Source organism: Chrysemys picta, chromosome 19, assembly GCF_011386835.1.
Source record: "Chrysemys picta bellii isolate R12L10 chromosome 19, ASM1138683v2, whole genome shotgun sequence".
Lineage (NCBI taxonomy): Eukaryota > Metazoa > Chordata > Testudines > Emydidae > Chrysemys > Chrysemys picta.
The window spans coordinates 16325736-16339862 of record NC_088809.1 but is presented as its reverse complement, the minus strand read 5'-3'; the positions used below and the strand labels follow the sequence as shown (position 1 = coordinate 16339862).

Genomic DNA, 14127 nt, shown 5'->3' with positions numbered 1-14127 from the left:
GGCATTGCATCTCCTTGCTACAGGATTGTGCATGGCAAAGCATTGTCCTGGGGCCGGGGAAAGAAAAGGGCACAGTCCTTACGGTAGGCTGGGTTTTGTGCTACGGATGCTGCTGCCTGCTGCAGTCCCCTTTGGCTTGGCAGTGATTAAACGTGGAAGGCTGTGTGTGGTGGGGAGAGACTGTTAGAGGAGATTTTTGTTTTGAGATGTGCACTCCGTCCCTACCCCCCCTCTCTCCCTGGTACACACCCACCTGAACACAACCAAGACTTCAATCCTGGCTTGGTTTGGATTGTAACCTCCACGCATGGGTGTCGGCTTGACAGTAAGGATATACACACGCTCACAGAATGGCTCCATCCTCTCCTTAATTCCAAGCAGGGGGAACAAACAGGGACCTGACACCGGAGAGATGGGAATGACATTGGCCGTCATCATCTATTGCTTAACTCGATCAAGTTCTGGTTTGAAACAGGAGCTGGGTTTTTCTTTTGTGTGCTGGCTGTTGGATTGCGTGGCACTCTTTGGCTGCCGGGCTGGGCATCGCTGCTGATTTCGGGTTGTCTCATCATTTAGAGGTTGGCATTGCTGTGCTACAGGATCTGTTTTCTTCTTGTCTGTAGCTGGGAAATGCCATTCTAAACAAGGGCAGACTGGAATGTATTGTTCGTCTTTCTATAGTGCTGCAGGAGTATGTGGTACTTCATATAAATAATACGGCATAAAGGTCCCTGCCCCTGGCAGCTTCCGTTCCAAACATTAGGAAGAGGCTAATGGTGCATCTGGACAGGCCCCATAAACGTGAGTAAGCGAAAGGTAGAGGCGCCCGTTATCTTTAGGTATCTAGGCTGGTCGGAGATGTGTTTGGAAACAGCTTGAAGACAAAGCACTATGTCAGTGCTAAGCGCTGTTTACTGTTCTGCTGATTGTCAGTCTAGTAGGCCTGTGAACCCCAGCTCAGAAATTATTCCTGCTGGGATGAGTGTCAAGTTTCATCAGCCCAGCCTGCATTGTTGGAAAGGAAGGTTTTCTCGGGGGTGACTTGCATTTTAAGGGGTTTTAGATTTGCGGTGTCTGCCCTAGCTTTTGCTCTCTTTGCTGCTAGGCGACATTCCTCTATCCAGCTGCGGTCATGAAGAGCCCCTTCTAATCAGCACGCTTCAGCCCGGCCCTGTCATTGCTGGGGAGGAGCTGCCTGGCCTGGTCTTAAACTTGGGTCTATTATTTGGCAGTTTAAAACAATTGCTGCCTGCTGTTAAGCTGCTTGAATGCAATCCATTTCTATTAGCCAGGTCCAGCAAGGAGCAGGTCTGCAGTCAGACAGCCGTGCTCTCCCCAACCAATGTCACTGGGCCTGGCAGAAACTACTAAGGGTGCAGGACTTCAAATGGGCAGCGCGGAGGCAAGCCACAGGTTAAATTGTTAGCAAGAGCCATTATAAAAATGCCAATGACGAGCTGTGTGAGGGGTAGAGCTGTGATCTTGGAAGGCTGAGGGCTGATGTTTCGCAACTAGTGTAAACCTGTATATTCAAAGGGACACTGTTGTGATAAAAATCATGGCCTGGATTATCTGCTGAGGCCAAGATTCAATTGTGTGTCCTTATATTCTGCTTGGCTCTGTGCCGTCTCCGGGCTGGGGGGCTGTTCTAACCCAGTGGCTCTCAAACTTTCCAGACTACTGTACCCCTTTCAGGAGCCTGATTTATCTTGCGTACCCCCAAGTTTCACCTCACTTAAAAACGACTTGCTTACAAAATCAGACATAAAAATACAAAAGTGTCACAGCGCACTACTACTGAAAAATGGCTTCTTTTCTTATTTTTTTATGATATAATTATCAAATAAATCAATTGGAATATAAATATTGTGCTTACATTTCAGTGTCTATAGAGCAGTATAAACAAGTCATTGTATGGGATTTTAGTCTCTACTGACTTCGCTAGTGCTTTTCCTGTAGCCTGTTGTAAAACTAGGCAAATATCTAGATGAGTTGATGTACCCCCTGGAAGGCCTCTGCATACCCCAGGGATACATGTATCCATGGTTGAGAACCACCTACGCCACCTGGCAGTGGTCCTCAATGGACTACTTCTATATTAAAGCAATGTGTTAGCCCAGGCAGAGAGAGCTAGGCTAGAACGTAGCTTGTTCTTGTTCACCTAGTTGTTAGAACTTGGTTTGGCCTCCTTCCCAATGGTCAGATAAAAAGTATTTATGTAAACCCTCTATGACCTGATTTGTTTCAAAGGTGCTGCCCACCCAGAGCTCCTGTTGAAGTCAGTGGTGGTTACTGGTAGGGAGAGAGAATTTTTATTTTTTACTGCTTTATGAGTTTTTTAAAAGATGGCTTGTGAATCTGTGGTTTTTATTTCTCCCCCTGGCCCCTGCACTTGTTTTTTACATTAGAAATTCAGGTCTTCTTTGTCCTAGAGGACTCTATGGTTGACACCAGCCAGGATTGGGGCCCCATTGTACCAGGTAGTACTACACAAACTCAGAAGAGATGGTCCCTGCTTAGACAGTGAAATGATGACATTGCATGAGTCGAGAGAGTGAAAGCTGAGCTGTTGGGAGAGGAAGGGAATTGAGTCAGACAAAGCTTTGTGTGTTAATGCCAGTGTAGCTTCATTCATTAACTAAGGTTTTGAAGAAAAGATGTCTTGGAAGCTTTCAGCTCCTCTATGTTTCAGTTGAGGTGTGAGAACTCACAATACACATGGTCTGAGACAAGTAGTAGTTCTTCCAGCAAAACGAGAGAAGACCAGAGTTGACATTTCTAGTATTTCTAAGATAAAAAAACCAAGCATGGGAAAAAACCTCTTTGAGGCCTTATAAACAAAGACTCAAGCCCACTTTTAAATAGAAACCATCGTGGGTCACTGTTAGTGTGGGCCTATGATGTAAAAACCTAGTTTTTTCTTCACCAGCACATCTGCTCCCTGTTTGTGTTCAGAGCTGTCTCTGCTAACTAGTGACACACATAATTTTTATTACCGTTTACTCCTCTTAGCCCTGCAGAGCCAACATAGCTCAGAGAGAGTGGTCTGGATTCTATTCTAGCTCCCTCCTCATCTCCAGGATTGTTAACTGCTTTATTACTTACAAATTTATTTGGGCATAAGCTTTCGTGGGCTAAAACCCACTTCATCGGATGCATGCAGTGGAAAATACAGTAGGAAGATATCTATACAGAGAGATATCTTCCTACTGTATTTTCCACTGCATGCAACCGATGAAGTGGGTTTTAGCCCACGAAAGCTTATGCCCAAACAAATTTGTTAGTCTCAAAGGTGTCACAAGTACTCCTCCTTCTTTTTGCTGATACAGACTAACACAGCTACTACTCTGAAACCTGCTTTATTACTGTAGTTCCCCAACAACAATTGGAGACCAGGGCCACGTTGTGCTGATCACTGCATAAATTAATAGTGAGACACACTATCCCAGAGATCTCTATGGTCCAATTAGCCAAGACAGGCAAAGGGTGGGTGAAACAGAAGTTAGGTGATTTGCACAAGAAGTCTGCAGCAGATCCAGGAATTGAACCCAGCCCTCCTGAGTCCTATATTAGTGCCTTAGCCACAGAATCATCCTTTCTCTCCTAACATGCATTTCTGTTGCAGAATCTTTATTGCTGACAGTGATGCGTGAGCTGTAAAAAAAACCCATTTCAGCTCTCAGATCATTGGTTGATTCTCCAGAGCTAGCAGTGGGGGAAAAAACACATCTTTTTATTTGTAAACTGATTGTGGGTGGTAGGTAGATTGTTAAGAAACAAACACAGAATCCTGTCATGTACAGAGTCTCTTTCAACAGTGCGCACACACACTTTTAACACAATTACACCTGCTCCTTAGATGGGGGGGGGGCTTATGCCGTTTCTTTACATTTTGCTGGGATGATAAAACTACACAGGTCAATTTCACTTGGTTTATAGTCAGTTTCAGCTTCTGGTTTTCATGTTCTAGCACAGTGCTTCCCTCAGTGGAGCGATGACTTCATTCCACATGACTCGTGAGTCACACCTTATATCAGCACTCCTCTCTCGTTTCGTCTTTAAAAAAAGTTGTTTGTTTTTGTTAAAAAGCCAATAAAAATTACAACATTTTTTGCATCAGCCCTTTTGCCTTGGAACAAGTCCTGAAGGAACAATATTTTTATTAGCTACTTTCTAAACCGAAAAACAAAATCTGATCCAGCAAATAGCCAGAGTTGGCGCAATTACAGCAGAAGTGAAAGGAACACATTTAAATAAATGTAACCAAGGATTGTCAAATTGCACTCCTGTGGCTTAACATTGTTGACTCCAGCTTGATGATTTCAAATACTATATCAGTTTGGGTGGGTGGGGACTGTCTGGGCTCACAACTCAGAGTGCTGCTCTGTGGATGTTTTATTATTTCTATTACAGTAGTAATTAAGTCTTTTGTGCAGTTAGCTGCTGTACAATAATAAATAAATATCATAAAAGAGGCATGACGTGAAGTGACTTGCTCAAAGTTATGTAGCAGAGCCAGGAATAAAACTCAGCTCTCCTGAGTGCCACTCAAGTGCCCTATCCACTGGACCCAGGCTGCCTCCCAGGAACGAATGACCCATATTAAGGCACAAAAGAGATCTGAGACATTGACACAGCTTAAATTGGTTACTTAATTTTGGGAGAACTATCTGAACTCTGACACTGATTCTCGCAGTGGCCTAGAATGAGTCACTTAACCTGTGTACCTCAGTTTTCCCATCTGTAAAATGGACTTATTTATCCATTACTCATACAGAGTAAGATTTTTTTTTTCAAAAGCATCAGGGCACCTAACTTCCGTTGACTCTCAAAGGGCATTTCAGTAATAATTAACTTATTTATTGTATTAACATTTCACAGTGTTGCAGGGAAGCCCTCGTTAAACATTTGTATCATACTTAGAATACAGTAAGAAGCTACGTACATGTTACTTGGGGTTTCCCTTTGATTTTTTTTTGTCTGTTTTAAATTCTTTTTATCTCATCAGCCCCTTCCTACCACTTCCTACCCGTGCCTGGCTGATGTGCAACTGTAATTTCCCTCCCAACACAGCCCCTGTAAAACCAAGTGGCCAAAACGTTGCACCAAGTTTCGGTGCAATGACTGACAACGCCTTTTTCTGGGAGATCCACTTTTTCTGCTGACCCCCTGGTTTATTGCATCAGGCTCTGAAGACTTTTGTGTTCGCCAATTAGTGCTGGAAAGTTTTCAATAATTCTTTGAGCCTGGCAGGCGTGAAAAGCAGCTGCCTGTAGAAACAACCCAGACTTTCCCATCACTTGGGAGCTCTCCCATTTCCATTCAGGACTTGTTAGCGTGTCTCCTGGATGTTGAAGTGCTTCTGAATGTGTAAGTACCCCAGAAAAGGAGGCCTCTATTGGAACAGCTTACGAGGCAATTACGTCATGGAAAATGTACTTAACGGATTTTTCTTTAGCTTCATTTTGAATATCGAGCATTTTGTGTCTGTAAAACACTGGTTTAATGCATGTAGTCACATCTCTCCACACAGGCTGCCCCAAGACTATAGTCTGCTTCTTAGTTCGATAGCTTCTGTTTAGCTCTATTATAGTAGTTCTATAGAGCGTCCACTTAGCTTCGTTCTATAGCTTCTGTTTAGTTTATAGCTAACAAAGTTACTGCTCTCGCTTGGTGGGTAGTGTCAGGCACTGTGTGATCTTGAACAAGTCACTTAACCTCCTTGGCCTCAGTTTCCACATGGGTAAAATAAGGACATCCTTGACTAGAACTAGGATATTTTAGTTAGTGACCAACACAGCAGTCCCTTTACTGAGGGATAACATGGCATAAATATAATGGTGTCTCAACCTGTGTGTCACAAGGAAAATTTCTGGCCTTTATTCCCTGCTATCTGCTCCTTAGTGGCCAGAGTCTCGCACTAAGTGTGGCACCAAATCTAATGATGCTTTTTTGAAGTGCTGCAGGACTTGTCCTGTGGTTTGAAGTATCATGGGGACCCAGTGCAAATGATTCTGGGATGAATCCAAATACAACCACTTAAGAGTGGATGAACGAGGAGGATTGTGAGTTAAAACAGCTATACTTGGGTAGTTTCTTTGCGTTTGTTTTTTATTTATTTGAGGAAAAATACTGATCTTTGGCACCGAGAATCTCGGTATCTAGACAAGAAAAGCAGGTGGTTCCATATTTGGAACAGGGCATGGAAATCTTACAGGTCATACAAATACCTGAGATGCACCAGTTAATATATCAGCTGGTTAAAGTGGCAAAGTCATTCAACTATTGGAACTAGAATGAATATAGATGAATAGCACTATCCTATGTGATCAGAACGGCCTCTCCATAGGACTGCCCATTAATCAGCTATCTTCTTGGCCAATCCTGTACTGAACAAACTGCTCAGCCTGGGGAAAGTCTATGCTTAAGTTCAGTAGGACAGCACAGAATGGCATGGAATTTTTTTCCAGCTTTCGTTGGGATCTGCGCAAAAGCTTTTTGAACTTGCTCAAGTCTGTTCTATACGGGAAGCCCTCTGTAAATGCATCCCAGTAAATGGTGCTTGAGATCAGAAGGTTAGATGAATCCTTGTTGAGATTTTTAGTCTTGAGACCTTTGAAGCATCAGCAAGCACATCTTTCCCCTATGAAAATGAAACTTAATATGTGAGTTCATTGGCTATAAAGCACAGGAGGTGTTGGGGCACTTGAAAAATGTCCTTTTGGGGCACCAAATTCTAAAGGGCAGTCATGGGTGATAGGATAGTTCACATTTATGGAATATTTAGGATCTAATCTCCCTTAGGGTGCCCGAAGTTTATGGCTTGCCTTGGCTAAAAGAAGTCACATAGCCAGTTTAATGCTCTGAGTTTTTCATTGCATATAACTGTTTGTTTACTCTACAATACAATTGTGTCCGGGGCCCCTAGTCCAACAACCGTAGCTGTATTTTGTAACCAGGCTATACTGGCACATCTGGACACGGCCAAGTCTTTGCCTTGGTTCCAAAACATGGTTATGGTCTTGCCTAGAGTACAGGATGGAACAATGGGACTTGTAGTGCAGAAAGACTGTATGTTTTGGTAAATGACATTTTCCTGCATAATAAACCTGCTGTATGCAGTAAAGCAACTGCCAGGGGTACAGCTATCAAGAGATGACACCCTAATGATCTAAATGAAGCACAGTCCTTTAACACTCCGATTCTATCTGGATTCTCCGGTCACTTTGACACGTTCCTGACTCCCTTTACATTTAATAATGTGAAATTTTACTTCCACCATACTCCTCCTAGCAGGATCTGCTCACTGTCTGCCTAGCTCCACAAAATGTTAAGAACCAATATATGGGTGCTTTCCAATAGCCCTGTGGCTTGTAGAAACTGTAAGATTAGAAGTGTGATTAAAAACAGGCTGTGCAGCAAAGCTGCTCTTGCAAAAGAATCCTGTGCTGGTGAAAGATGCCGGATTGATAGCCCCATCCCAGGATGTGCAAGCCTCCCCCCGCCCCGCCCCCCCAACCAGCTGTGCCTCAGCCCTGATGCGGAGAGAGCAGAGGGAGGGAGTAGTTCACTTTCCTTGCCTATCCGACTGCTGTGCAGAATAGTGATTTCTGCGCTGTGGATGCCCATCTGCTAGGAACTAGCCCGTGACCTCTGCCTTATATTGCATAAGCCTGTGCGCACCCATCAGATGAGATTGTTGTGGCTCTGTTGCATTAGCACCTAGAGGCCCGAGTCTGCTTGAGGCTTCTTTATGGCAAGCACTGTACAAATGCAGAGCAAAGTCAGCCCGTGCCCCAAAGAGCTTACAATCTAAAAGTCAAACGGTAAGAGGTGGGTGGAATAAAGAAGCCGGCAGGAGGGAGGGCAGTGTAACAATGATGAGTTGATTTTTAGCACATGTTAGTTGTAATAAGTCACTTGGTAGCAGTAATTGAAACGTGCCATCTGCTGACTTGGGCAGGATTTGAACTGGTGACTTTTAGGGGGAATGCTCTTCTTCTAGCTCCAAGCCCCTGAGTCATCCGGAACTTTTCTTCCAAAGAGGCCTTTTGTTCCGGTGCTCCGTAGGCTTAAGTAGGAAACTATATGTGACTAATACACACTGGGCAAAAAACATTGTTTAAGTTCCTGGCCTTCCTGTCTCCACCATTATGAGTGGTGGGAATTACATAAATGTGTCCATGTTAACTGTGGTCTGGAGAAATCACAGAGACTCCAGAGACAGCAGCAGTCGGAGAAGCATGAACCATGGTGGGTGGGTCAGCTTTTTGTGTGGGAAACTTAATGTGCACTGGTGAATCAGCAAAGAGGAGGAGGGGTTCTGGGAACTGGTTTCAGTCACTGCCGAGCTGCCCCAAGAATAGTGACAGACAGACAGCAGAATGACTGCAATGGAACAAGAGCAGTGACGGGGCCTCCTCAGTGGCTTAGGGCTCAGTAAGAATAGAGACTTCACTCTTCCATAGCACCTTCAATCTGGCGATCTCAAACCACATAACAGACATCCATGAACTAAGCCTCATGTCATTTCCCCCCGTGAGACTGGTACTCTTATTTTCACTCTTCATCCGGCACAGAAAGCTGAAATTACTGGCCCAAGTGAAAGTAGAACCCAGTAGTCCTCGCTGCCAATATACGATTCAGCCACAAGACCCATGCTCTAGGGCAGGGGGTCCCAAACTTTTTTCCCCTATGGCCCACCTGTGCAGCTGCAATAGGCACTGCGGCTCACTGTTAACTCTTCTTGAGGAAAATTATTTATTTTAAGGATTAGACCATATGAACTATAACACTGTAAATAATGTCCAGGCTTTCTTTTCATTGTAACGAGAGAAATCCCTAGCAACAGGCACTCAAAGAAATGCTTCAAGATCTTTGAAACCCAACAGTTTGACTTGACAGGAGAAGGCAGTTACACCGGTGGACCACTGGGGACTGTGCCTTGGCACATCTTAAAGCTGCAGCCCACAGTTTGGGACCCCCTGCTCTACTGTTTCCTCTCTCTAGAGCTCTGGGTTCCACCCTGCATTGGGTCAGCTTTTTGCTTTTGGGAGGGTCAGGCAGTGAGTCAAATTAGTTGTTTCCTTACATTGCTTGGGTTAAGGGCACTTGAAGGGCTTGACTACATGGGAGAATGCCCGTGTGTTAACTGATCTGATTTAGCATTCAGTGTTGGGTGACCAGATAGCAAATGTGAAAAACTGGGACACTTTGTGTGTGTGTGTGTGTGTGTGTGTGTGTGTGTATGTATATATATAATTGCGTATATAAGACAGACATGCTCAGAATTATGTCTCAGCTGGTCACAGTTTGTCTAATGGGATTTCTGTAACAAATGTGGCACTTACAGCATACACGGTGGTCTGGTGTGAAGATTCACTCTAGCGCTAACCAGGATGGTCCTTGTCTATCATGCTTAGATCACATTGTGTCCATTATAATGCAATGGCCTTTCCCTGTAGAGACAAGGCGTAGGAGGTTAAAAATACATCAGTAATTGGTTCAAGTGCTTTCAAAAGCACTGGAATTCAGTGCAGTGAGGGATTCTGAGCACAGTAAAGGCACCTGGTTTCTACCCAGTGGCCTGGCAATTTGTCAAGTGAAAACTTGATCCTTTGGGAGCCCCAGGAAATGGAGAAAGTCTGATGCTCCTTTGTGGTGAGGAGAGTTCGAAATGCTGCCATCCCAAACTGTTCTGCTATATGGAAACATAGGGACGAGATTGGCTCGTCTTACTTATGTCAGTAATCCCTTTGACTTCAATGGAACCACTCCCAGGATTCAACCCACACAAGGGTGAATTTACCAGAGGTATGCAAGGGAGAGCAAGTGAGGCCAGTTACACTTGCTCCCCTTTCTCTCTATACACATCCAACTTAATTCCTTAAACTGCTCTTAGAAACAAGAACCCGTTTGAGCTTTGCTGGCCAATCTCCATCTTGAAGTTGGATGCATCAAACCTTTCAGCAGTAAGACTTTCAATCTGACCTTTAATATAAACCCACCGGGCTAAATACTTCCTTGGCTTGCACCCACCTGGGGGGTGTAAAGTGGGTCAGAATGTAGCCTGCTGTTTTAAGGTGAATCTTTGCTGCCTCCCCCTAAACTTTCTGAATTCTTTATTCTCTATTGGCCAAATTCTCTGTGGTGTAAACTGTTACAGCTCTATTGACTTCAAAGGAGTTCTCCTACTGCCAGGGAAAAGATGAAAATGAATTCAAGAAAGGAAATGCTCTCAGAGAGCCGACGTTTGTTTTAAATGTTCAAAGTCGAGCGAAACTGCAATTCCCTTCATCATCCCCGTTGCTGTCATGTTTTCATCACTTACGTGGCACCCGCCTTTCCATTCCACTCTGCAAAGTGGGACTGGGTTGGGTGCGTGGGTGGAAAAAAGACCTTAGTCTTGTTTTCATTTCATAATCAAAACCCAGGGCAGAGGTTAGACTACCAACCATGGACAAATCAAGCCCAAGGTGTGACGAATAACTGAGTAAGTGTCAGCGCAAACTTTGATGCCGTGTTAAATGAAACAGTCAAAAGGCAGGAAATTCCCAGTGTGAGGGTTTCTACTGGAAGATTTACTCCGCCATGTGGTACACCTTGTGTATGTTACGGCATGTATTTAATTACAGAAAGAGTCAGATCTAAAAGGGTATGCCATGAATGGTAAGTTGCAGACCTGTATGATGGACTGTATTTATCATATCTCTTAACTGCCTCCCTGGGACTCTGCCCACTGTTCTGTCTCCTACCAGACTCTTTCTAAATAAGGTTGGGTGATAAATGGTAAGTATTTTCCATCAAAATTTGTAAAGAAACAATCCCCCCCACTCCATCCCACCCCTTGTTTTATGAAAAACTTGGGCTTGACCATTGAAGTCTATGGAAATCTTTCCATTGATTTCAGTAGTCCCTGGATCAAGCCTAAGGGGTTGTGCACTGATTAAACCAGTTGGTGCCAAATCCCAGCCCCACTCCAGAGACGAGAACCCCACTCCATCCATGGGAGGATGTCAAGGAGTTGGAGGTCATGCAGTTTCCAGGCCCTTCCCTTGGATTTTTCCCATGGATGGGGGATGGTTTGGACTTCCACTACCACTAGGGTGACCAGATAGCAAATGTGAAAAATCGGGACGGGGGTGGGGGGTAATAGGAGCCCATATTAAAAAAAAGTCCCAAATATTGGGACTGTCCCTATAAAATCGGGACATCTGGTCACCCTAACTAGCACAGAGTCATTTGTGTTGTTTACATTACTGCTATCTAAGGGGCTGATCCTTCAGTTTTCAATAAGCGTGTTGCCAGCATGGGGAGTACGCATCCCCATTGACTGCAACCGAGATTTGGAATCTGTGAACTGCAGGCCCAGGCTCATACTTATTCCCCAGTTAGTTTATGATGAGGAGTCTGAGTCTCCTTAGCCTGTGTTTTTTCTACTTTGGTTTCGTTTCTGTGTTGTGGGTATTTTTAGTACCCAGTATTAAGTAATAGTCTCTCATTTTTTTCCCTTTGATAGTGTTTTCTTTTGTCTCTGTGGCTTATTGGACGCCTAGACAGCACAGTGATTAGTGCAGTATAAATGCATAGAAGAACTAAGCAAAAAATGCAACCCCCCCCCCAAGATACATCCAGGGGCGGCTCCAGGCACCAGCGCACCAAGCGTGTGCCTGGGGCGGCAAGCTGCGGGGGGCGGCCTGCCGGTCGCTGTGGGGGCGGCATTCAGGGAGCCTTCGGTGGCATGCCTGTGGGAGGTCCGCCAGTCCCGCGGTTTTGGCGGCAATTCAGCGGCGGGTATGCCGAAGCCATGGGACCGGCGGACCTCCTGCAGGCATGCCGCCGAATCCGCATTACCAACGAACCTCCCGCAGGTGCGCCGCCGAAAGCCGCCTGACTGCCGTGCTTGGGGCGGCAAAATACATAGAGCCGCCCCTGGATACATCTAGGATTTCCTATTGCACTATGCACTAAATATCAGAAAACCTGGATAAAGAAGAGATTAAAGACAGACATTTTAAGAGATGAGCATCTTCCATAGATGTGGCGAGAGCAGTGTGAGGGCAACAAATCATTATGACCATCTCAAGAAACTTTTGACTCCTCAGCAGGGAAAGAGAGAAGCTTGTGTTTGCCAAACGAGTACTGTGTAGTCCAGTGAACACTCCAGGGTGCCCTTCCCTTAAAAACTTGATTATAGCACAGAGCCGCTCTTTTCGCTCAGCTAAGCTATTGGGAAAGGATCCTGTCTCCATTTTATTTATCACAGAAAATATTTTCTTGGTGAGTGATTCTGGTCTTCTTAATTAAGAAGGAATATCTTTTCTTCCCCCGTTCTGTCGTGCACTGATTAAATTTGAGGATTTAATCCTAATCTAACTGGTGCTTTAGAAATTGTTATTTTATCTCTGACAAGCGGTCAGTAACTTTATTAGAGAAGCAAAAAGGTGAATGCATGACCACGTAGGATCAGATGGAACAATTTATGGAATTAAATCTGCAGCAAGATAAAGCTGCTCTCTGTTTTCAGCATCTGCTTTTTCCTCTGATATCAGCAAAGCCGCAATTTGGCTTTATCAAATCATCCTCTTTATTTTGACTGGCTTCATTTCCTGTCCCTCACGAAGGCCTGGACGGTTTGTGCCTTGCCTTCAGAATTACTTCACTCCCAAGGCAAATTCTGCTCTTTGGTACGTATGGCGAGTTCGGATATTCTGAACTTTGCAGGATTCCTGTGGTAACAAAGGCAATTCCCTGCTGTAGGGAGAGTGGGTTTTTTGTTTTGTTTTGTTTTGTTAAACTTTGTGCTGTGACGATCTGAGGGCAGAATTTTTCCCTCTGTTGCCCTATACTCTGTTATTGGGTGAGCAGCAGGATGTGTTTGTGCACCAAAACTGGGAGTCCCATGTTCTTATTATAAGGCCTGTGCTGCTTCACACCACGTTTTCAGTGACTCTCATTCATTGTGTTGCATCAGCAAATAAGACTTTGGGGCAGGGCAAGGATTTCATTCATGCTCCCTTTGGAAGTTCATGGGATTTTGCCATTGATTTAATAGAGTCAGGATATCCTGTTCTATTCTATATACATATACCATGCTCATCACCCTAGTATCCAAGCCCCTTCCAGTAGTGCATTAAGGAACATGGCTGACATCTGTCACATGTTTGTTCTCTCTCTTCTCCCCGGGGGAGAAGAATGTGCAGAGGGATGTCTTCTGTTTATAATGTAAATTTTGCTGAGTGTTTACGTTAAAAAAGGCAATGTTAAAGAAATGCACCTTACACTCGGAGAGGAAAGTGGTGAGGTTTCTAAAGGTCCTTAGTTCTTAGGGGAGTCAGTTCTAAAAGATTTTACCCCAGGTCTTTGCATTTCTCTGAAGCATCCGGCACACTTCTGGGAGTCGTGTAAAGAATATCAGTGGGAGATTTGCAGTAGGTTTAAAGACAGTGTAGGATATGACTTAACTTTTTATAAAATGAATGATATACCAGTAACTTGTTTAGTTGCTTTATTAGCGAAAAGTAGAGCTGGTCAAATAAGAGCAGAAAAATTAGTAAAAAAACTTCAAAATTTCAAAAAATATTGGAGTAATTTTCATTCTACGTGGTTGTTAAAAGGAACCATTTTTTTCAATTTGAATTTTTGTCATTGACATTTTCATATATGTGATTTTTTTTTTTAAATGTTGGTTTCCTTCCCCCCGCCCTCCTTTTTCCTCACCCCTTTTCCTGGTTACCTAAGGAGGTTGTGGAATTGCCATCACTGGAGGTTTTTAAGAGCAGGTTGGACAAACACCTGTCAGAGATCTCAGGTGTACTTGGTCCTGCCTTAGTGCAGGGGGCTGGACTAGCTGACTTCTTGAGGTCCCTTCCAGCCCTACATTTCTGTGATTCTATGAAAAAATGTCTATTTATAAAGATAAATGTAATTTTTCACCCAAAAATTGTTTAAAACCTTTCAACCAACTTAAGTCACATGTTTAAAAAAATTGAGATGCCCCTTCCCACCCCAATAAGATTTTGGTTTAAAGGGAACGGTAGAATAAAAATTACTTAGCTAGTCACTGATACATTCTTTAAAAAAAAAACAAACAAACAGTCAAGTCCTATCAGTGCTACATGAGACAGT

General features: G+C 44.0%; 1 protein-coding gene across 3 annotated transcripts in view; it reads left to right on the top strand.

Annotated features, from left to right (window-relative positions):
• The window catches only part of CLIP2 (CAP-Gly domain containing linker protein 2), a 124718-nt gene that overhangs the window by 691 nt on the left and 109900 nt on the right, over positions 1-14127 (top strand). The window lies entirely within an intron of this gene.